This window comes from Pterocles gutturalis, unplaced genomic scaffold, assembly GCF_000699245.1.
Source record: "Pterocles gutturalis isolate BGI_N339 unplaced genomic scaffold, ASM69924v1 scaffold11566, whole genome shotgun sequence".
Lineage (NCBI taxonomy): Eukaryota > Metazoa > Chordata > Aves > Pterocliformes > Pteroclidae > Pterocles > Pterocles gutturalis.
In genome coordinates, this window is record NW_010097968.1 from 20037 (window position 1) to 44392 (window position 24356).

Below are 24356 nucleotides of genomic sequence, written 5' to 3' on the forward strand. Positions count from 1 at the left end.
AACAGATTATTTGGCTCTGCAAGTCCGTTTGTCATTCAGTGTGTCCCTAGTCATGGGTATTTCGAGATGCTCTGGCCTCGTGCATTTCTAGGATTTCATTTTAAATTGGGTGGAACAGAGGTGGTCAAAACATACAACGCCAAGAAATCAGGAGGGTTCAAAATGCTGCAGCACATCTGCTAAATGACAGCCCATAATTTCACACTGAGGCTCACACACTTGGTAATCATTACTGGCTTCCCTGCCAAGAGCACACAGCTCTCAGGGTTTTTGTGTTTGTTTTTGATTTGTCTCTTGAGTAAACATCTCCTTATCTATGTGAATTACTACATCTTCCTAAGCCATGAATAAATTTTTCCACTACCTTTGGTTTGTATTTTTTTTCTTTTTGCTCAGCCATACATATGATCATCCAACTAAAGAGACCAAGCTTCTTCCTAAATATGAATCAAGATAATGAAATTCACTTCCAACTGACCTAGAGTGCATTAAAAAAAAAAAAAAAAAAAAAAAAAAAAATCTGGTATCTTCACAACACAAGATTAAACATACATTTTCCAGAACTGCTTTATACCTGCTGTTTCAGATCCTGCTGACATGGTGAATCGTATGCGGTTGTGTGTGTTCCACTAACTTATCCTGGCTTCCTCTGCTTCATGCTCACGGCTGGCAGATGTTTACATGGGAGACACCTCAGAAAGCAGGGCTTGTAGGGCGTATATTTGTATTAAAGCCTAAGGGATGCCTGGAGATTATGTCTCTGTAAGATCAGGATGTTTCTGTCTCCATCTCAGACATAAACATCACCTTAAATCATAAGCACAGGAGTTGGTGATGCGCTGCAAGCTCCAGCCCTCTCAAGTGCTAAAAAAAAAAAAAAAAAAAAAAAAGTTAAAAAGTTTTCTTTATGACCTTATTTGTTTATTGTCTTGCAGAGGGGGCAGAGAGAGGAGAAGGTTACCCAACACAGGGAACACGGTGAAGAGCCAGGGTTTGGGGTAAGGATTGGTGTGTGCTGCCCAAGGACAAGCAGCCAGTTCCCTGGCACTAGAGCAACAGAGCCAGGGAGCAAGGCTTGCTGGATGTGGTTTCTGGTCACTGACTGGGAGCTGGCTGCTAGTGAGTCAGCTGGTTTTACCTAACCTGGAATGGACAACTTCCAACACAATGGAGTTGAAATGGAAATAGAGAAGGAGGATTTCCAAGAAGATCCCTGATAGAGAAAAGGGCGCTTAAGGAAACTTGCTTGTGCCTTTTCTGCTATGTGCTGTATACTTTCTTTTTTATTTGTTATTCAAGGCTTAAATAACTCATTGTGTACTTTATAGGGCAAATTTATAAGCTTATCTAATATTTCCCATTCTCAGACCCTCATCTACAGTTGTTTGCCTAATATTTGGGAAGGAGAAGGTCCCTATTTGGTTAAGATGCGGTCAGGCTCAGGGGAAGAAAAAGCAGAAATAAAGAGCTGCCGCTGCCTCTGCACACAGCACAGGAAGCACACTGGTGAGAAGGATGTGAAGATACTGGGCAGAAGGGCCTCAAAAACGACCCAGCACTGAAAAACAAATCTTACAATAGATTTATCAAGGAGAAGACTGAAGAGGTAACGTGTTCACCTGGGGAAGGACCACGCGTGGTGCAGGTCCATATGAAGAGTCTCTCTCTAAGGCAGCTGACTGCTGAGGCTTTTTCTGATGCCTGGCATCAGGCAGACCATCTGTGATCAGAGAGGAGTACCCTCAGGTGATGCAGGGGAGAAGGTATTTGCAAAGTGAGTGTAAAGAGAAGTTCATTAAAACATCTGAAGCATTCAAACAAATACTGTAAGAGAGAAAGCCCCACGAGAAAAGGAATTATTTTGTCTTCAGAGCAAGTCTCAAATGGCATTTAGTATAGAAGACCTGGGGCTGAATACTGGAAAATGGTGGAAAAGAGAAGGGAACAGGACTTTAACACACATTCATAAGCAAAGGGGAAAACATCCAACAGTATGTGTGCAGTGCTGGTGAACTGATGTTAGGCACACAATATTCATGCTGGAATAGATTAGCTTTAATTAGAACTCCTAAAATTAATTTCAAATTGTCCCTGATTTAAAGACAGGATTTTTTAATGTATAGCATCCTAAAGATACAAATACACACACAGATGTGTGCTCACAATGTCAGGTACGGTTTCATGAACAGATGGGCACATAAACACTTCCAAACACATCCTGCCCGGTTCAGCCTCAGATGGGATGGATGGGTCTCCAGCTCCTGGCGTTTCAGCGGGGAGCACTGGTGTGCACAGGAGGAACACATCTCAAAGCTGACCCCATGGCTGGCGATGCCACTGTGAAACCCGCCCAAGGAAGAAAAGGCAAGCCAAAATTCATCCTCTTTCCAGAGCCATCAACCCTCTGAGAGATCTCTCCCCTTTTCCTCTGCCGCCTTCATTCACCGGGGGGTTTCCCCCGTTTCTCTTCGTGCTCAGTGGAGAAGCAAAGGCAGGAGCCAGGGCAGAAGGCGGCACAGGGCGGCATGGTGCTCGCTGAGAGGGTCCTCTGACCGCAGGAGCCCAGGACCACAGCCCAGGGGGCAAAGCACAGCAATCTGAAGTCAAGCTCAAAGCCTCCAAGTGTTCCTAGAGCTCCAGAAACCACAGAGGAACCCCAAGAAGGTGTCACCTGCAGAGGGAAGATCACCAAGAGCAGACATCCCCCCCAAGGCACTTGCCTTCTCCCAGGAGATGAATTTCTCCTCGGTCCCAACACCTCCCTAAAGGTTACCAGAGGGCTGAAGAGCCAGCTTTCACCTCAGGAGGCATGGAGCTGCTGTTATGTCATTAATTTCTTGATCAACAAATGTGTAACTGCACAACATCTCCTCAAAACATACCATTTGCATTTCTAATAAATCTTTTAAATTATGTGGAGCATCACACACATTAATACTTACCTTTAAAAATACTCCCAGTGCAGACAGCGACCTGATTCAGCAGAATTTTAGTGGCTGTAGGCTTGAAGAGGAAATTATGAATTGAGGGCCTTACGCTACCCTCAGGACACCTTTACCAGTTTTTACGATTTCTTAAAAATGTTAATAAAAAGGCAGGCATGTGGAACTCTAACTGGAGAATAGCAGAGCCTGGTCACACTCAATAAAACTCAAAAAAAAAAAAAAATCGAATGGGTGCGGTGTGACTGAAGTAATGCACAGAGCCCTTCCTGCCAGTTCCTCCCCTCACATTCCTTCTGAAACCACAGAGACTAATTTAACGTCTCCCAACACACCACGAAGGTGGGTTGACCAATCTGCAACTAGAACGGGTATGTTTTGTGAATGAATTTGTTGTTATAGCTAGGTCTGGTTCTAAAGACAAAATACAGTTATAAGTCTTTTTACTAGTGGGTTGGTTTTTTTTCTCTTCCAAAGCCAAGCCCAGAAAAACTAAGTCTGACAAATGTTGAGACAAATTTACTAACCTCCGTTCCTCAGTAGTAGTATTTATACAACTAGAACTTCACTGCACAAGGCAATGCAGGAAAGAACAGCAAACACAGGAAGAGAGCACAGGAAAGGGAAATAATGGGCTGCCATTTTTTGCTGGAGACATTACATCATTTGCTTTGCAATATATCTGCATTTTACAGCCAGAATAATATCAGCCAGCTCCAAGATAAGGAACACGTTTATTTAGAGAATAAATCTAGCTCCGATTTCATCATAATGTCAATATTTGCCGTCTTAATATTACAGTGACTCTCGGTCGATACTCAGTAGTGAGCAATGTGTGCAAAGGGAACCAATCTTCTGAATGAGCTGGGTGTATAACCTGGGAACGGCCAGGCTCCGGAGGGTTCCTCCATTCCTGGGTGCAAGGAGATAGCAACAGGTCTTCAATGGGCAGAAATCAATTGACTCCCACCTTGTAGGGCTTTGGGGTTTTTTTGGAGGGCGGGTCAAGATTTTAATGCCAAACCTGACAACTAGGACAAACTATCAGGCTCCCATCACAAACTGCGGAGGGTCCAGCCCAGCCAGCGTAGGGCATTACGCAGAGCCTCCTCCCTGCCCTATGGCAAGATGCGGGCTGGTGGGACTCCAGGCTCTGGACACCAGCGTGTTGGGGCTGGGCTCCAGCTGGGTTGACTTGAGGAGTCACTGCTGAAGGGAGAGGGGCAGCAGGCAGTGAAGCTGCCATGTGGGCATTAGGGAACCCCTGGGGACATTGCATATGGAAAACACGGGTTTGGCCAGCCCTGAAATCCTGAACCCCTCAACTAGATAATGGGGTTATACTTCATTAAATCCAGGCAGAAGGTGGAGAGGGACTTCCTTAAAGGTAACCCTGAGAAATACAAGTTTCTAGAGGCCCAAGGAGCAATTTGACAGTTGCTACTCTGCTAAACCCACAATGAACAGATTACTTCATCCTGGGCTGCTGGCTGTACGTTTTCTGTGCATTTGTTGCCGTGCATGCTGCCAAGGGAAGCTTGACCCACGTGTTTCTGCAGGACACACGGTTATGAACACATGAAGCAGCCAGCAGTGTCCACTCCCCTCGCCCCACTCGTGCTCTGTGGGTTTGTCCTGTTGTCTCTGCTGCCCCTGACACACACATAAATGACTCGGAGAATTCCGAACTCATTCTTCAGCAGCAGCTCTCCCCACAGCCCTGGGTGAGGTGGATTAAGCGTGTCCTCTGACGCTGCATTTACCATTGCCTGGTGATGACTTTGTGATTGATGACCCACCCATCTGCTCCAAGGGAGTAACCTCCCCTTTGTGAGCCCTCGGTTTGCATCTCCATTGTTCCCCAGCCTGGAGCTTGCCGTCTGTGCCTCCTGTGTTCCTCCACACACAGCTCTCTGCATAAACTTGCCCTCCTCATGCTCATAAAGTGGACCTCCTTGATAGCTGTGGTGTTCAAAGCTACTGCTCACCAGATTATTGACTCTGTCCTTCAGCTCTTGGTGTTTTGCAGGAACCCGAAGCTATAAGCTTGACTAGCTGGTTTAGGCTACCGTTCCCTTATCTGTTCTGCCAGATGTGTCACATGTGGTCCAGTGTGGCAATCCCCAGGCTGTGCAGTGAGCTCAGGACACGCAGAGCAGGTCCCCAGACCACCATCTTCAGCAACGTACGGAACAAATAGAACCGTCATAATTCACAGGAGAACAAAGGCTGATCATTTTCCACCTGAATTTAATATTTTTTTCAAAGTTCCATGATTCACCAAATAGCAAATAATCCAGATGATTCTGTTTATTGTTATACCAGTTCATTTTTCTTATTCCAAAATTGTCCTTCATTTCAGTAAGGTTCCCAGTAATGCAAACGTCATTCAGCTTTATTCAGATAAACCATGTTAAGTGCAAAGGTTTGGCAGAGGAGTGTTCCCTTCTGCCCAAAAGTTAATTCTGAATTCGTATAGTACTCTGTGTGAACAAACAAAAATTTTATCTTTATAGGATGCACCTCCCCTCTACAGAAAAGACGGTTATTGACAGCACAAGAGATGATACGGAATAAAATGCAATCTAACATTCAAAACGAGTAATTCTACATATTAACATTCATAGTAAGCTTAAAATCAGTACTGTTTGGATCACAGACCACTACTGAATCCTATGGCAAAAAACCTACATAAGCAAAGATAATTACCATTTAAAAATAGTTAACAGTGTAAATTGGAAGATTTAACATGTTTTCTTCTTTTAATGTACAGCCCCATTCCCAGAATTTCACCGGCCATGCGGACAGACCAACGGCCACAGCTGTCTGTCAAGGCTGAATTAGATGAAGACAGACAATGCAGGCTTTGTGGTGCAACTGAAGCAGCAGCCTCAAAAGTTTCCATCTCTCATCCGAGGGCACTGTGGGAGCATTGTCTTCCCCCTCTCTGAAAAGAGAATGGAACAATTATGTTACTGAAATTCCTCTGCAGTGGGTCTGAAAGACTGTTTATGTCCAGCCAGGGAGACAGGGAAAACCAAAAGCAAGGATTTCAGGACAGCAGGTGGGGGCAGTTTCAGGGTATATCCTTCTAGTGACATAATGGTCCTGATTCTTCTCTTCTAGGGTAAAGCCAGTGTTGGAAGATTTACTGGCAATGGAGGAAATAGCAATAAAAATGCAAAGTTAAACTTAGTGGTAGAATTATTAACTTGAAACAAAGCTTTACAATTAGCTTTCCGAATCAATCAAGTAACTCATTCCAATGGGGAGAGCATGGCGGTAAACGACAAAGGAAAATACACTAGTCACAGAGAAGTTTTTACCCTTTACTATTTTAGGGGCGCTGCCAAGTGAAGTGCTGAGTACGCAGCTCTCATGGGAGCCAGCTGGGCTCAGGAAACAGAATACCATCACCCAATTTGTCCCTTCTAATATCAGTAATATTCTTCTTCATTATCAGCCAAGATAAATCAATACCTGGCTTCATGCAAACACATATTCACATGCTTCAGCATGACCTTCAGCTTCTCAGGCTGCCCCGGCGCTTCTCAGTTCAGAAGTGGCAGGTAATAAGAGCGCCGAACCATTCCATTCTGTTGTACTAATAATCTCATTCTTTCCTGAGGTCATCTTAATCCCAACTATAGCTCAGTATGTACACACCAAAAAATCCACAAGTTCTTGGGGGGCTACAATTGCTTGCAGGGTCAACACATCCCCAGCGAGTTCCCACTCTTTTTGTTAAACAGGAAGGGAGTGCAGGGGCTGCTAAGAAGCCAATGTCTAACCATGAGACAATCTGTGCCGTGATTTCCATGTGCTGCCTGGTTACCATCCAACATGCCCAGAAATCCTGGTGTCAGGCAGCAGGACCATTTGATGGTCAACTTGAGGAACTTTCTACCAGCTGCCTTACAGGAAGGCTGAAAGCCCTTTACAGAGCAGCTGGGTTGAGCCACACTTCAGGCAGCAGCATCTTCCTGGGGTTTGGTATAAAGGTGTAACATAAAAAAACACATGTAATAATAAGAAGTTATTCTCCATCTCTGGAAAAGCTCTTGGCATGTTTTTCAGTGGGCTAGTGATCTGATGCGCAGGAACCAACTCCTTCCCTGAAGTGAACAGAAAGGTTCTTCTGGTGTGGACAGAAGATACTGGATGAGGGAATTAGGCTGAAAAATCTGAGTAAGGTCAAAAGAAAGGAAGGACATCGTGTTCTTAAGGTTCTACGTAGGCAAACCAATGTTGTGACACAGTGACACTTGCTCATTCTCAGTTAGTGCTGAGCTAATTAACAAAACTGGTTTATGCACTGCAGTGAGTAGTATCTCCCTTCTTTCTTGGATAATCCCCAGTGTGATGTAAGGGTGAATGAGTATCTAATTGGTTCTTAATTGAATGCGCATTTTGTACATTTTTCACCAGTTCAAGATTAATGCTTTTGGTCCAAAAATCAAAGTCAGTGAAATCAAGTTGAACTGGGATTTGGGCAGCTATTGTATTAATGGATTACTTTTGGAAAGGAGCCTAATTACAAGCCAGTCCGAAGATTTCAGTTGTGTTTGTCACAGAAATACTTAACGTATTGTCTGATAAAAGACTGATGTATATATTGATAGTGTTCTTATTCATGTTTATGCTTTAGTCTTGTTTAAGAGCAATTTTTCTACCATGCTAAATTAATAGCACTGCTTCGTACTACATGTGGTAAAGAAACACACTATCCAGGCTAAAGGTTTATGTAGATATGAAAACACCTGCTTCTCTTACTCTTCTGAAAAGTTTTAGGAAATGTAATATTTGAGCTACAATGGTACAAATGGGCATGGGTATTATAACCGGAGAATTGCCTAGATACCTTGCTTGTTTATAGATTTTACTCGAGAGCTATTATCATAATACCCATGGTTTCAAAAAAAAAAATAGCAAAGTCAATCAAAATTCAGAAATAATCCTCAGAATGTAAAAAAACATCACGTTTCCAAGAATATTTATTCCTAATTCTTTCATATAATAATTCTATGTAATTAGATTCCTCACATAGAATAAATGTTCTTGTACAAAACTGGGATAAATGCAATACTGTAACTTTATCTCAGAAACAAGGAGCAGCAGCAGGAGCAAAGATAGGGCCAAGCTGGTAGGTCTCTGATGATGGTGTGCGGCTCCCAACCACGGGTGTTTGACCTCCTGTCTTGTAGCCAAGCACTCAAGTGCAAGTACATTCTCAAGTACTCTGAAGTAGCAGCAGAGTGTTGGGCACTGTACACAAGCTCATAAAAACAGGAGAACAATAGTCGGTTTTGTTGATAACATGAAGTTGAGTTTCTTTCAAAGACTGAAACTTAACAATTAAACCAACCACCTTCTAAGCACAAAGCCTAAGCTCATGAAAACAAACTACGACCGATGGAAAACCACTTGCTGACAAGCAGCATAAATACACCTATTTGATCAAACATAGGAAATTGATGTTTGTATTTCTATAGAACTAGTGTTGATAATCTTTGTGTTGTTTTTTTAAACCAGGAAAATGAGAAGAATGGCCAGAGTAGCCGAGTGATGCATGGCTGCTGAAAGCTCACTCAACTCTGGATCTACAAAACAGGAAAGCATAAAATCCCGGAGTGTTGAAACTTGTTTGTGAACTTCAGGAACTACAAAGGCTACTAGTAAACTGAGAGTAAAGACACATATTGATTGGTAGCTTAAACCTCCATTCAAATGCAAAGCTCACTGTGAAACTAATGCTGTGCCCAGTTCTGGTTGTCCGCTCAGACCTCTCAATATCACGCAGACAGTCTCCGCACTATCAGGCATGCAGGCTCTGTTCCTCCCACCCTAAATTACTCCTTCCTGTTCCTCAGGCCTAGCACAACCTTGGTGCTTTAATCATATCATTTATCTTTTTTTCCTCTAATCTTGAATGTACAACTAGGAAAATGGTAATTATATAAAGAAAGGGTTTTAATCCCAAGTAGTTTCTGCTATCATCATTTACAGGACATTGGATAAACTTGCAGTTACTTACAATCTGAGGTCTACCAAAGATATGTGCGTATGTATGAAAGTGTACATGCATGTGTGTGTATAAAAACTGATGCTTTTTCAGGAGTTTCTGAATCAGTAAAAAAAAAATGTTTAGGAAAACTGGAGTAATGTAGATAGTTAGATGGAATAGGTATAAGCCATCACCACACTTGCAAATTCTCTATTTACAGATACAAAATGAACTAAATTGTGTCTGGGATGTGCACTTTTGAGACAACACACTGGAGATCAAATTCTTTATTAATGATGCTCAATGAAAAGTAAAGTTTATCACTTTCAAAATAAAATATTCTTTCAATATTATTTTAGTAAGTTATTCTTTTAGAACTAGGTCTTACTGCCTTTTATTATAAGAATCTCATTGATTTCAATGACTTCTGCACCAGGCACTTATTTGACCTCTTTTTAGTAAATGGGATCGATGTCATTTAACATTCCTATGCATGTCACCATGCTTATACACCCTGATTTATAAAGGGATGGAGATGTGTAAGCATGCCGAACTGATTTCAGTTTCACTACCAATGAAAGTTGCTGTTCACGTGTTTGAAATCAGACATCTGGCCCATTCCCAGATAAAGCTGTTCCACTGGTGTAACAGAGGAGAAAGGCATAGCTGTCAAATCAAGCAACAGGAATTAAAGAGGGGGTAGTAAATCCATTGAAAACCACAAACGATGCTGTCTTCAGTGAAGAACACGCTACTGGAAAAGTACTTATCTGTTAGGTAAGGTGGCAAGCCTGAAAATAAAACAGCCTGCTGGAATACTCACAGGTCACAGGTTTAAAAATAGTGTGGCAGGACTCAAGTTGCCAAAAAAAATAACCTTTAATGAAATGGAAGATTTGAGGTTTTTCTTACTTGATTTCTAGGAGTGACAGCACTTGTTGTCCCCATTGTTAAGCTTTGCTGCATAACAATAAGGAATAAAATATTTTTCCAAGATCACCTGAGATTATCAAGAAATGGTGTGTTGCCCATAGCAAGGGTTCTGAGTCAAGTATGAAGCATCAAAAAAAACCCAGTGTTAACACTGAGGAAGTCACAATGTTATCTTTTCTTTCTTTTCTTTCAGAAAGGGATCTGGGAGTCCTGGTGAACAAGCTGAACGTGAGCCAGTAACGCACTCAGGCAACAACTGCGGCCAACAGCCTCCTGGGCTGCACTGGGAGGAGTACTGCCAGCAGGTGGAAGGAGGTGATCCTTCACTTCTACTCAGCACTGCTGAAACATCTCAAGTATTGGGTTCTCCAATCCAAAAGAAACACGGACATACTGAAGTGAGTCCAGCAACGGGCCACAAAGATGATTAAGGGATTGAAGCACCCATCATAGGATAGGCTGAGAGAGCTGGGACTGTTTAGCCTCAAGAAGAGATTTTTTAAGAGAGACCTTAACAATGGGTATAAATATTTCATGAGAACAAGTCTACGAGATGGTGCCAGACTCTTCAGTGGTAGCCAGTGTAAGGAGAAGAGGCAATGGGTACAAACTGAAATACAGGAAATTTCATTTAAAACTGAGAAAAAATATTTTTCCCTGCAGATACAGGTTGCTCAAAGAGCTTGTGGAGTCTTCACCTTTCCAATGTGCAAAACCCAGATGGACATGGCCCTGAGCCAACCCACTGTAGTTAACACTGCTTTGAGCAGAGGATTGGACTAGATGTCCACAGGCACCTTCCAACCACAACTATTCTGTTATTCTATTGTTCTTCACTGTCTAAAACTGAACTAATTTTTTCCATGTCCGAAAGCAAACCTGTACTGAGCTTTCCCTCCAAATTCCTTAACATCTGACTGGTTCTGTCACTACTGGGTATCATTTAGAGGTTAGAGAAATGAGGAAAAAAAATGGCTTTAAGGAAACGTGTGTGAAAACTTTGACAACTGCAGGAGAGAAAGGATGTAAAGGCTGGTCTACAAGGGATGTATTTCAAAAACACCCGCCAAACAGAATTCAAAGACTCAAAGGATAGATGCATTTTTACCAGAAAAGCAGAGCCAAAAGAGGCCAATAGACAGAAACAAAACTATTCTAAAGTCCTTTGGCTTAAAGAGAGCAGTGAAGCTGCAAAGTTCTACCTGTCTTGCCCTCCTGAAGGCTCCATTCAGAGCTCAGCTAGACTTTGTTCTAGAACTGGAGGGAGGGTATTTTGAGATCTAGGCTTTCCTATGATAGAGGAACATTTGGAAAGAAAAAAAAAAATCAGTTCTTTCCCTGTGATTACACGGCATGATACATGTGTCACCTCTGCCTTCCATTCGCCAAACTACCACAAATAGCATCAAAGATCAACATATGCCATTTGGATCATAAATCACAAAGGGTTCGGTTCTGTCGGGGTTTGAATCAAGGCTGAGGAGCAGATGTTCTGCAGATCTGTGAGCATGGCATGCATAGAGCCCGCATCCTGATTCACTCAAAACCAATTAGACCTTCCAAGAAACCCCTTTCCACTCCTGTGGATCCAACACTTACAGAAACGTTTGTCTTCTTCTTTCCCAGTGATGAGGTCATGGAAAACCGATATTCCTCAAGGTTCTCAAAGTGGCTCTACCACGCTGGCTTGGAATAAAAGGAAATACTGAGAACTCTGCTGATGGGAACTCTAGCAGCCTTGGCGGAGGGGCATCATGTGGGAAAATCCACCTGTGTGTTTGCAATTGTAATATTCAAGACATCCCACACCTTTAAAATGAAAGGTAATCTCTCCTTTGAAAGGAAGAAATGCTCCCTCTTGGATCACTATGGAGAAGCGACCCTGCAAACTGTTGCCTCCCCATCAGCTGCTCAGTCCTCACAGCGACATTCAGCAGATGCCAGCAGTCCCAGCTCAAGGTCCATTACCTGCTCTTACCAATGAGGGAAGGTGTCTTTTCTGAGGATGTCTGAGGTCTGTGTGAGGAGCTACTGCTCCCCAACGCCGTCCTCCTGGAGAGAGCTGGGTGAGGAAATCACTACAAAGTAGGTAGGATTATTTTTTTCCCTTTTCTCCCTCTTTGCACAGAAGAAAGACGATCAAAGCCACATGATTTCTTTTCACACTTCATCTGACTAGTTCCCAGCTTCCCAGACACAAACGCAATAGCAAGGTTGTGTTGTGAACCCCTGAGCAGTTCAGTGCTATTTGGATTGATGCATCCCAAACTACAGAGAAGACCCGGCCAAACGAATTTCTGAAAAATAATTCAATCAGGTGTAGAGAGCCAAAAGCCATTTCTGTGGGCTGCACAATGAGAGGAGCCACAGTCCTTTCTCAGTGCTTGAAAGCCTATCATTAGCATAGCCCTGCAGTGAGGACTATCATTTTACATCAAAAATTCCATCATTTGGGAATTAAAACTGCAGATTATTTTGTGAAGCACAGCCAAGATAAATCTTATTATTTAAAACAAATCTTTATAAGCATTGGCAAATGTAATAGCATTTCAAACATGAGAGAAAAAGGGAAATTTTTACTTTCAATTCCAGCATTCTAAAGGAAACTCTTTCATCCTTAAAATTCAAACTCAGGGTGTGAAGTAATTTCACTGTTACAGACTTGAATTACCTGCACTGGCCTGAGGGCATTATTCACTCTCTGAGAAAAAATTGTACTTTAATATTGCTATGATTTTCCCAAGTAACGGTTATGCAAAAGCTGGGATGAATTTGAAACATCCATCTCAAGATTAAAGTGATGACATTTGGTGACTGCAGAGAACCATGTAATTGAGAACTGGGCTTAGGGATGTGCCCAAAATTAAATATGGGAATGAGAAAACAATATTAATAAAAAGACTAATGCTTTGCTTTCTTTGCTTAACACCTGAGATGTAGATATTAAATCGGGTTACAAAATATAAATAAACGCTTACCAAAAATGTTTTAGATGCATATTGAATGCTTACGCTACATGGAAAGACCACAAAATTGTTGGCCACCGTCCCAGCCCATTTAACAATCTCTGTCACACACAGGAGGAAAGATAATCTTCCCACTTGGTTTTAATGGATCCATTTCTGGAAGCACTGAATTATTAATCTCTTTCAGGGGTTATCTGCTGCCTGATTATTTATCAATTTCCTATGAAGGTGGTGGCTGGACCCAGAGCATGCTCTGAAGAGGCTTAACTCCACAACAGAGGCTGACGTGATCTAAGGAGTTCCACCATTGACCTAGACTGGGCAAAAATTTAACACACAAATAAATGTCCTCACCCAAAAGTCTCTATCAAAACCTTTCGGCAGCATGCTGCCAGGCGAAACTGCAGATGAACTGGTTCTCTTGTGAGCATATGGCTTTGAAGAAATGTGCAGATAGAAAAACTGATGCTTTTATATAATGGATTCTACTAGCAAAACAGGGTAATGGGGAGGACCGAGTGGTTTTCTTCTTTAAATAACATTTATTGTAGGATAGTAAATGAAAAATTTTACTACATTAAAAAGTAGTAGGACTTATTAAAGAAAGCAAGTGAACAGATTCATTCTCTTCTTGAAGATTTCCCAGATTAGCTGTCTTTCTTACTGTTTGTATCAAGGTGGGGCCACTTCATTACAAAATCAACCATAAATATGTCTTGACTCTCTAAGAATCTCATTACCAGGTTTTTCACTACAGTAAAACATTGATTAACTAAGTATAACGAGGTTTAGGAGTAACTGTTTGGCACTGAGGGAATTATCTTCTAACTGATAGAGGCTAAGGGAGCATGACATGGGAGGTTTTAATAACTGAAGTGGGGATAAGACAGGTTCACATATGTATTAGTCCTTATGCACAGAATCCAAAATAATCCTTAAATTCCTTCCTCTGTGAGCCAATGGAGGCTTAAAACATCACCAAGGACAAGAAGCAGCAGCTACTAAGGGAACAGCAACTGACATCATCTACCTGGACTTGTGCAAAGCATTTGACACTGTCCCACATGACATTCTTTACTCTAAATTGGAGACACATGTTTGACAGTTGGACCACACGGCAGATAAGGAACTGGCTGGATGGTCCCACTCAGAGTCGTGGCCGATGGCTCAATGTCCAAGTGGAGACCAGTGACAAGTGGCGTTCCACAGGGGTCGGTATTTGGACCAGTCGGTATTTGTGGGAGACATGGACAGTGGGATGGAGTGCACCCTCAGCAAGTTTGCCAATGACACCAAGCTGTGTGGTGTGGGGACACGCTGGAAGGAAGGGATGCCATCCAGAGGGACCTGGACAGGCTGGAGAGGTGGGCCCATGCAAACCTCATGGAGTTCAACAAGGGCAAGGTCCTGCACGTGGGTCGGGGCAATCCCAAGCACAAATACAGGCTGGGTGGAGAATGGATTGAGAGCAGCTCTGAGGAGAAGGACTTGGGGATGCTGGAAGATGAGAAGCTCAACATGAGCCACTTGCAGCCCAGAAATCCAATTGTATCCTGGGCTGCATCAAAAGAAGTGTGACCAGCAGCTCAAGAGAGGTGGGTCTCCCCCTCTACTCCCCTCTCATGAGACCTCACCTGGAGTGCTGCATCCAGGTCTGGGGTCCCCAACATACAAAGGACATAGACCCATTGAAGAGAGTCCAGAGGAGGGCCACAAAGATGATCAGAGGGCTGGAGCACCTCCCATACAAGGACAGGCTGAGAGAGTTGGGATTGTTTGGCCTGGAGAAGAGAAGGCTCTGGGGAGACCTTACAGTAGCCTTCCAGTACCTGAAGGGGGCTACAGGAGAGATGGTCAGGAAGTGTAGCGACAGGACAAGGGGTAACAGTTTTAAGCTGAAAGAGGGTAGGTTTGGATTCGACATGAGGAGGAAGTTTTTGACTGTGAGGGTGGTGAAGCAGTGGCCCAGGTTGCCCAGAGAAGCTGTGGATGCCCCATCCCTGGAGGGGTTCAAGGCCAGGCTGGATGAGGCTTTGGGCAACCTGGGCTAGTGGGAGGTGTCCCTGCCCATGGCAGGGCATTGGAACTGGATGATCTTTAAGGTCTCTTCCAACCCAAACCATTCTGTGATTCTACTTTGATCAATGAAATATGAAAAATTAGCCATGACAGCAGTTAATTAGGCTCCTCTTGTATCTGCACTGGTTTTGCCCAAGATTCAGTCTGGTTGGGATAGAACAGCAGAGAGAAGGGATGCAAACAAAAATGAAAGCCTCCTTTGAGAACTACTACCCTTTTTTTTAACAGATAAACTAGAAAGATTCACCAATGTCTGTTCTTCTAAAAACACAGTAAGAAATAAACCAGTGCACCTCAGTAAGCAGGGAAATCTGTCACATAAGCTGGGCACAATGTGCTGTGGCTCACTGCAGTAGGAGAGATGTAAAGCTGCAAGAAGTAAGTGTGATCTATCTGTGCATGATCCACTGCCTACTGAAATCAACACAAATACTTCAGTTCACTCAATTGCATATTAGATTCCAGCCACTAAAGTAAATAGTAACCAAACTACTCCAGCCACTAAAGAACCAAGAGTAACCCAACTATTATACCATGGGATAAAATAAAACAGTATGGTTTACAATTTGTTTACAATTGTGACAATATATCATAACATTACCTGAAATGAACTTAGTGTCTTTTCTCCTTTAGCTAACTCTCCTCTATGAAAACTATTTCAATGCTTTTCTTTTTCTGCTAAGCTTTTACTTACCTGAATAAAGATGTATTTTTGTTGTTCTTTCTCTTCTGCTACTGAAATGCAGCCCTGATGACTCTGTCGCTAAGTGGCTGAGTTGGTCTGAAGTTATCTCCTAGGATTCCATCACAGCCCTCCAAAAGTTCAGCACCTTTAACGTGTGTCCTCAGCCTACGAAATTCCTCTATCTGAAAGGCAAACAAACAGACATGAAGAAGCTGAGATATATTCTTCACCGTGGGACTAGTGATCAAAATCAGCCTTGCCCAGCCATTCTGCAGCTTTGAAACTTGGAGTGTTCAGGTCCCATATACTAAGGTCAATATACACCATTAATAACATTTTAAAATAGTTGTCAGCACTGTCAAAACATTTAACATATAGAGAAAAATAAGAACTTTTTATGCACATGGTTTGGCAAACTTATCCTTTGCCTTTTTTGTAAGCTGAAACAGGCTGGATTTAGATTGGATATTATGAAGAAAGACTTTACCATTAGGGTGGTGAGGGACTGGAACAAGTTGCCCAGAGAAGCTGTGGATGCCCCATCCCTGGAGGGGTTCAAGGCCAGGCTGGATGAGGCTTTGAGCAACCTGGGCTAGTGGAGGGTGTCCCTGCCCATGGCAGGAGGGGTGGAACTCGATGGTCTTTAAGGTCCTTTCCAACCCAAACCATCCTGTGATTCTCTGATTCCATGATTCTTTTGGGACCTACAACCTTTTTAGCCATTGTAGATTACATCTGATGAATCAGCCTCACAGTTGTGACATGAGAGCAATCTCTCAGCTCTTCTTCAAAGAGGTGCACTTCAGGAGTAACTTGATCGACTATAAATTGTTTTGAATTTCTTCCAGTGATCTATTTATTGCCTGAAATTGTTGCCTCATTTAACTAAAAAATATTTTATAACTCAGAAGAATTCTGAATAGAGTCTCAGCTTTAGAGGAAGCATGTTGACATTTCATATGGAAAAATACGGGTTTTCCAATAAAAAAATACCACTTCAAAAGTTCTGTAGATGTAGGTGCTAAGTGTACTTAGAAAACCAAATACAGTCAAGAATCAATATAAAACATTTAAATTGGACCAAAACAAATATGTTTCTGGTTTATACGCTGTTTATAGATTCTTCAAAATCTAATCTGGTAGAGGGAAGAATGTGAGCAGCTTCCATCTCCACCCCTGGTATCAGCGTCAAGTGTGTGATAAAAAACTAAGAAAATCACTGTCTATCTCAACAACTTTATACCTTATTGTTCAAGAGTGCTGTATTTAAGAGTCTGGTATTTTTAACAAGTAGTTACAACTGCTAAAAAAAAAGTGTTTGTTTTTGTGTTGGCATATTGACAAGCTAAGATATCTGTATTTCTCCATGAAGAACGCCCTATGAAGGATTACAGGGAGAATGGAAGTGTGATTCCAGAATTAAAAGAAACGAGCTACTAAACAGCAGGTAATGGCATTTTCATTCTTACATTGCCTGCAGAGAATACTGCCGTACTGCAAACTGGAAGCCAGCTGCATTCATTGTTGTTTTCCACTCTACAGCAGAACTGATACAGACTTATTTGCTTGATTTAGAGGCCAGCTCTTCTCTGTTGTATTTTCCTCAAAAAAACCAGTGTGCTTAGAAATCAACACTCGAGCTTCCTGCAGTTGAGATATAAGGCAACAGTTTAGACTCAAAAAGATGAAAAGGTGAACAAACTGTAAAGCTCCTTGAAGAGGAGAACCTTGAAGGTGCTTTTAGAGGCAGATTCCTATTTTGGAAGACTTTTTTTAGTGTTTATTTAAAGCAAACTGAAAACCTACTACAGGCTTGGAAATGAAAAAGCCTTCAGGAGTCAAGTGCTGGTAAATCACCGAATGGGTTGTGTAAAGCCAGCCTCTTTCACCACCTGAATCAGCTCCAGAAAGTCTGAGATATTTGCAGTTTAGGAAGGACCATTTTACAGGAACGTGGCTTTTGTTTGATCTTTTGAGAAGGAGACTTCAAACAAACGCAGCTGAAGGAGAGGGAAGAGCAGAGCGGACTCTCTGCAAAGCTGGCTTCTGAGAGCTGTCTCTAGCACTACAAATGCTCTGCCCCAGTCCCACGGTGAAATCTTTCTCCAGGAGGTACTCCTCACAAAGCAGCTCTCAGTTTCTTCAGTCAGAAAACTAGGACTGACCTCACACCTGCTCTTTAGTCTTCAGGGAAGTCAAGAATTGCAGCCCTGCTCTAAGATCACCAGCCTCCTCGTTTAGCCCTTTGTACCGTAGTTCAGCCCCCGGGACAGACCCTCGGTACACGTGGGGGTCTGCCTCACTCATGGGAAGTGGTGCTGTCAGAAAAGGACACTAGTGCTGCTGACACCGCTTTCCCAACAAATTTCCACGTGCCAAAGCAATACACGTGCCCCACTCATCCCGCTTCATCTCCTACGGAGCCATTTGCTCTCTCCTGCCAAGCCCGCACACGGCAGCGCTGTGAAGCACACCCCGTAGGTCTGCCGAGGAAAGAGACACTGCAGAGGCACGCAGCTCAGCAGCCTTGGATAACCATGCACTTTCAACAGGAACAGCCATTTATAAAAGGTTTCCTCATGCCCAGAAGACACTAAGGATGACCTAAGCCTGTTCACACTAAAATTCAAGATCAAATTCTAACCAGTGAATGGGGAAATCCACAATAACACTCTCATTTCTACTAAGTATTTAGTTTATATCCTGTAGAATTTGCAAGAATGTTTTTACCACTTCCCTGGATTAAGATCCTGAATACTGCTTTCTTCTGTTTCACTTAAATATTTGCTGAAGAACACACAAAACAAAGAATTTGCCCATTTTCTCTACATTTCTGCTATACAAGGAACAGGAGCATTATCCTTCTGCTTGAAATGTCACCTGCCTCCGTGACACCTTCCAAGAACACAGACCTGCTTCCCAGCGAACAGAACACCACAAACCTCTCAGAGTGCTTCACTTCACAGAGTACATCAGCTTTGCACAATTCTCATTCCAGTTATTATTTCTGTCCTACAAGAGGTCTCGATTTTGAAGAAGTTGATAACAAAAGGACTAGAGACCTCGCCATTCAATACCCAACCCGTTGACTCTGACAGTGATCCCAGCAGAACAACAGCTCCTCGTCACATCATTGCTTCAAATCCCTGCTCTGAGTGCCTTGGACAATGTTCTTGTTCTGGGCTTTGGTGAACCACAAAGCTCATTATTCACAAGTGTCTAATTTTTTAAAAAATTATAGCAGAGAGAAGCACGAGCAATTCTTTTCCAATTACTTCCTGCTCTTTACTGGCCTAAGAGGAGGGAGTTTTCTGTTTTCTGCAATTGCACTTTGCAGTGCACCGGCATGGGCGAGCTGTCTCCCAAAAGCAGCCAACACAGCTATTTTTGGGCTGTGCATTTCCACGTAAGACAAGTGAGGATGATAAAAAACACAAATGGAGAGCAGGAATATGCAAAAAGAGCACTGCAGGGTACAGCTTTCCCCAGCAGCTCCTTTCCACTGAGGTCAGTAAGGACACCCTGCAAAGCCCTTGCTCACCGGGGCAGAAGAATCACCTGCACAGTTTATCCAGACCTCACAGAACCACCTGTGAAGGAAACAACTCCCTGACTGAAGCGAAGCCTCACGTCAATGAAAACGACCTCCAGTGAGGAAACAGCGCTGGGCTCTCGATGCTGCAGTCACGGTTTGCTCTTTCACTGTTCATACAACCACCACACTCAGATCCCCACTGCGGTGAGGTGTGAAGCACATACAGAGAATAATCTCTTTTCATGTAACACTGACTTAGATCAGTAGCAAATCAACTCATCAGCTGGACTTTACCATCTATAAATGTCTTTGGGAGAAACAGAAAGAGGTTCTCTGCTTTGCAATGCTCAGCCTGTTGTGCCTGTGCCAAAATAGTTACTTCTCCATTGCTTCAAAATAAGCAAATGTGAAAATATATAGATGTAACCATGAACTAAAATTGCAATTCTATTCATTTTTTTTCCCCCTTATGACCCACAGTTTGTTCAGCTAATCAATATTGGTATGTTAATTACAAAAAATCAGAATGTGAATTAGTATCTTGGTTCCAATACAGTAACGAGCTTCATCAGAGGAAAGCAATAAAACCTATTCCATATCATCCTGTGTTGTTCTTCATTGTTACTTGCTATTGACCCTCAGAAGTTTATTACTTTATGGCCTGAAAAATGAAAATAGAAAGCCTTGAGTATATCCCTTACTGGCTGTAACCACAAATGCTGCTGGTATTTATAGAAATGGCTTCAAGTTTCATAAGCTGTGCTCAATAGTACCCCACAGAAGAAAGTTCTACAAGTTAATGACGCATGCAAAAATAAGGGGTTTAAATCCATTAGAAATGCATTTTCACTGATATCTACACTTTAATACTATAAGCAGGCTTGACAAAATTAAATGCTTTTACCAGCCTTCCATGGATGATTCAGAATGGTATATGCCATACTACATCCTCTCATTTTCCATAGACAAAAGCCCTTGCACTTCTAATCTCTCCTTTAACGGAATCTCTCACGAGCACTCATGCTAACATGCACAAAAGAGGCCAGATACTTAATTGCAGCCCAAATGCTAATTACAAGTTAAAATCCTGAATGCCCAGGCTATAGCAAAATATTCTGCCACACCTAAAAACTTATTTTTGGCATCCTGGAGAACGCTCAGTCCCTTTTGATTTTAGAATCCCAGAACCACTGTCTTACTTGTCCCCATATTCATTCTCCAGTGACATCTGAAAGCGGCATCTGATGCAAATAAAATTTTACCCCACCTCAGCAGAAGCCCTTTATGTTCTTAATAAGTCTTTTCTGCACCATAATGCCGATGCATTCATAACTAGTAGTGAGGATTTTTTTTTTTCTAATCGATGCTGATCCATGACAAGTGCAAAGTATTGTGGATCATCTCGTCATTAATCCACTCCAATCCCTCACTCTGCTCCAGCACTACATCTCACCTGTGTGATATGTCAGTGGCAGGGAAAAGCACCATCGCCCAAGCCCCTCCTGGACTTGAGAGCCCTTCATCACTACAATGTTCTTGTTGGATTGGGTTTATACCAACAACAGTAATGCAGGAACACAAAGCAGCTACCCCTCAGCCCCCTGCCATCTTCCACCACACATGGATGGCTTGAACTGCACCCTCCTCTGTGCATTGACTGTATTAAATGGGAACAGACAAAACAAAATCTGCAACCAGCATGAAATAGAATATCATACAACATCTCAAGTGTTACAGCTATGGTCTTTATCCTTCTGATTAAAACCTCTGATTTATCCATGTAATATCTGGACAATTATCTGCAAAGTTACAAAATGCACTGTGTCTTTAAAAGTTCTTCTGAATATAATAATGCCAACAGAGTTCTGTTTCCATTTATTCAGTAGTAAGCAGCTGTTAGGACTTATCCTTTCATAAGCAAATAAATAACATATTCATGATGGGATACATTTAAGTTGCAGCTACCATATAAATTAGCTTATTGGGAGTTACTGCTTTTATCCTAGGATTAGAACCAGAGTTCAGTTTCATATGAAAAGAAACACTGTCGATTTCAAATTGTTAAAATATTCTGCTGGGATTCCTAAAAAAATTTGGATTACTAAAGCTGAAATAACTTAAATGGGAATTTGTTGCCTTTTATACTTCTTTCCCTTCTGTTTGCACATCCTTCAGAGCAGTCAATGAAAATTAACACATTCCGTTTCAGGGATTCTAGATAGTTTCACTTAAATTACACCCACATTTCTCCACCTAGGGTTCACGGACTGCAGGAGAACATTCATCAGGAGTTTCCATTGTTTTTACTGGGATTATTTGTAGGCAGGTTTGAATTGTTTCTATAAAAAGGCTCACATGACTGTTAGATATTAATTTTAAAAAAAAATCTTTCAAATACACATGTGTAAAACCAAATTTAAATAGGTAGTTTTCATTTGACATTTATTACAAAACAGAATTTTAAAAAGAGTAAGATAAGTTAAACACAGTTCAATGCAGTACAGCTAGCCCATGCTATGTTAACATTTTTCATTCTCCAGGACACAGCATCTCCCTGTGCCTTTTTTGTTCCTTTAACATCAAGAAGCAGTGATATTTGAAAGCTTACATTACAAAGACTTGAATTTCTTTTTGCCTATTGACTTCTTTCTTTCTTTTTCTTTCACTTAAATAAAGAATTATTTTAAATGCAGATGATAACTGATAACAGGGGTTTTCATCTCTGACCTTTGCGTTGCTTCCAGTGACTCAAAAGGCTTAACCTTTCCTTGAAAAGCCATGCACTGATCTAATGGGATCTTCAAGGAGAACAGATATCCTGTCCTGACACATATATTTGCACGCTATAACCTTTAGCTCATACCCGTGCTCCAGGGCCACAGCTGTTACCTGCACTTGGGACACAGTCAAGGGATAGCGAAACAATATCCAGGTGACACCTTCACTGCAGGGCGGAACGGTCAGAGAGCCTTCATACACCCAGTAGTCACGCAGAAGAGGATCTGAAATTAAAAGAAAGGTGGAATTTTAATGACACAAAGGAAGATAACTGCGTGTTTCAGTTACGACAGCTTATGACAGCCATGGCCCTGCTGATCGGGTGAGGTCAGTGTGCAGTGAGCTAAGGTGTGAATCTATAACCTGCCTCCTGTCCTCGCGGGAAGGTCCGTGAGCTTGTGGTCATTCTACTGCAGTAACTTCTCCTTGCAGGTGAGTATTTTAAAGACGAAAATGACACTTTATACATGTGCACAACTCCTTAAACTAACACAGCAAATAAATAATATGTTGGGAAAGAGCTGCTGTTAGTGTCAAAAGCCACAAGAGACACCCCACGTGGAAGGCAGAGGGGCTGCAGTGATTAAATTCTGGTGACGTATCTCTTGAGATGCACTAGTGCCTTCTAGTTTTGGAAAAGTAAGTTGAATTTCACAGGGTAGAAAAACAAAGATTATTTTAAAATAAATTCATTTTAATAAATCTCTATATTTATTAATAGGTTTATAAATCACTGATAGAATGAACAGTTGTCTCTCAAGGAAACGTACAACAGTTTGTCCAAGCAGAGTTTTAACTCTACATACAACAGGTTTGATTTTAATTATTTTTATGTTAATTCCTCAATCATTCCAGTCACACCGTACTTTGTGACCATTCAGGGCTGCCCTTTGCTGCTGCAGGCCAGACTCACAAACGGCTCCCTGACACCGCTCAAGAAGCACAGAGAGGAAAGTGCCTGACCGTAAAAGAGGGGGCAACAAAAAAAGGAGAGGGGAACCGGAGACAAAGGGTGCTTAATCATGGCACGGAGACCTAGGGGGAAGGTTGTGACTAGCTTGACAAGGACAGAATGGGGGACTGGAAAAGAATAAACTTGCCTGGTTGACCTCATCGACCTGTTATTGCTATTTCACCCCTAGCTCAGAGAAATACCAGTACAATTAAGTCTTGCTAATGAAGCCCGTGATTGTCAGTGGATGGATTTCGTTCTGTTGGTGTTATTTTCTTTCTCCATTAGGGAATTACATAGCAAACCCATTGAAAGCAAGTTGCATTATCAAACACTCAGAAGTTAAGAAGAGCAAGAATTAATTCAGCCCATCCTGTGCTTTCACTGTGACACCATCTTGTTACATGATCACATATGTTTTTTTCTGGAGAACCTTCAATCATTTACTTGCAAAGATGAATAATCTTCTTTTGAAAAGCATCTATAACACTCGGCTTTCTCAGTACAATATGCACCTGTTAGTAGGACCACATTTTCTCATTTCTAATGCACTCATTTCTTCAGTGTCTGAGTGCTTCACAAACATGAATTAATTTGTCCTTCCAACACCCCAGTGTGGCGAGGAAGGGCAGATTACCCCCACGTTTTAGAGCTGGGGAACTGAGGCACAGAGAAGTTAAGGTCAAATGCATCTATTCATTTGAGGTGTTCAATACGAGATGCTTAGAACCTGATTTCTCAGAGTAGTTAACTTTCTATAGCACTTAATGCAGTCAGAGCACTGCTCCCATTGACTTCAGCTGGAGGTGTAAGCACTCAGCACTTCTGCAAATCAGACCCCATGAGCTCAAGTCGGGCACCTAGAAAATGAGGAACACATAGTTAGAGATGACTTAGGAAAATTTTGGTTTATGTGACTTGATCAGCATCAAACAGGAACTGTGAGGCATGGGTCCTGTAAGAAATAACTTAGGGTCACACAATGAAAAGATGTTTTATAATGCGTATGCATGGCACAGGCAGCCTTAATTCCTGCAATTCCCAATTGCTGAGCACTTGACTTTGCAACCTAAAAAATATTCTTTTGATATAATTAATATAGTATAACATAGACCTGGATTACTTTGGAAAATTAAAGATCTTGCCACTATGACTTGGAACATAGCTCAGAAGTATTCTTGCAGAAACATTTGCCTTGTAGAAATGTATTTTTTTTTAAGTCACATTTTTTTTCAACACAAGGTAGAGGAAGTGGTTGCTTCTTACTGTTATTCTTTAACTTTTATCTATACGAAATTGAATAGGACTCCTATTGTCACTACTCCTTGTATGCTGTACAACTGTCATTGCATGATGGCATTGTCTTTTGATGCTGCCAAAAAGCTGCCTTGGGAAGTAGGTAACCCTATGCCTTCTTGAGTGGAAACAGGCCTCTGATTAAGGAATGCCAGCATCCTATTTTATGCTGAAGTAGAGAAAGGA

General features: G+C 42.0%; 1 long non-coding RNA gene across 1 annotated transcript; it reads right to left on the reverse strand.

Annotated features, from left to right (window-relative positions):
* Positions 1 to 5428: 5428 nt before the first annotated feature.
* LOC104471786 lies at positions 5429 to 22175 on the reverse strand. The gene is made up of 3 exons (XR_727650.1): positions 22034 to 22175; positions 15619 to 15791; positions 5429 to 5889 (listed from the first exon to the last, which is right to left on the reverse strand). It is a non-coding gene; the product is annotated as an uncharacterized LOC104471786 (long non-coding RNA).
* Between the last annotated feature and the right edge of the window lie 2181 nt (positions 22176 to 24356).